At 49.4% G+C, this 989-nt stretch overlaps 1 non-coding gene across 1 annotated transcript; it reads left to right on the top strand.

The window, feature by feature from the left end:
• The first annotated feature begins 419 nt into the window (after nt 1-419).
• Nucleotides 420-492, top strand: TRNAA-AGC (transfer RNA alanine (anticodon AGC)). Its single transcript has one exon. It is a non-coding gene; the product is annotated as a tRNA-Ala (tRNA).
• The last annotated feature ends 497 nt before the right edge of the window (nt 493-989 follow it).

Genomic DNA, 989 nt, shown 5'->3' with positions numbered 1-989 from the left:
GCTGCCGGAATCCCTACTGCCAGAACATGGATTACTATGGATTACTGCAGGACATTGGTGGTTAGGTTTAGGCACCTAAAAGAGGGGGGTGGTAGGGTTAGGCTGCACAGCAGGGTGGGGTTAGGCACTAGCAGGGAGGGTTAAGGTTAGGCTGCAAGGGTGAGGGTTAGGGTTAGACTGAAAACATAAAGGGTTGGAGGGTGAGGGTTAGGGCACTTATACCGCTTTCAGACCGCACTCTGGACCCGGGTTATTACCGTGTCCTTGTGACTCCAACCTGGGTCGAGGTGCGGTGTGAAAGCGCCACTCTGAATATTCCAGGGTTGAGCAACACTGCATTTCAACCCTGGTCTTGACCAGGGTTCGAACACAGATCTAACCCGAGTTGGCGTGCAGATTGAAAGCTCCCTACTGTCAATGGGGAATTAGCTCAGATGGTAGAGCGCTCGCTTAGCATGCGAGAGGTAGCGAGATCGATGCTCGCATTCTCCAAATGTTTCCCCCCTGCACTGGAACAACCTCCCGCCACCCATCAGGCTTTCTGATTCCCTTACCTCCTTCAAGCGCTCCCTCAAAACCCACTTTTTTCGACTAGCCTATCCCTCCTCCTAACTTCTTTTGATCCTCCTATCCTGCCTCCGTTCCCCTCCGTTCCTACTTATCCTGTTGTTTTTCGTTCGTCCACCCACCTATTTTTAGTATGTTAACTCTTATGAGTAGGGTCCTCCTGCCTCACGTACTCACCCTACCTCTTTACCTCACCTGTCCTCCTGTCCTGTTCTTCCCTTACTCTACTTCATCTTCAGTCTCCTCGACAATTTTGACACCTACTTCTGAACTGATGCTGATTTTATTTCTACCAGCTATACCCCTATTTATACTGTATTTTTCAACACACCCTGTACGTTACCTTGTCATTTGTTTTTTGTTTGCTATGCACGGCGCTGCGGACACTTTGCGGCGCCTTATAAATAAACGTACTACTACTA

This window comes from Crinia signifera, chromosome 3 (assembly GCF_055691185.1).
Source record: "Crinia signifera chromosome 3, ASM5569118v1, whole genome shotgun sequence".
NCBI lineage: Eukaryota > Metazoa > Chordata > Amphibia > Anura > Myobatrachidae > Crinia > Crinia signifera.
The sequence above is the reverse complement of the archived record's forward strand: the minus strand, read 5'-3'. Positions and strand labels throughout refer to the sequence as shown.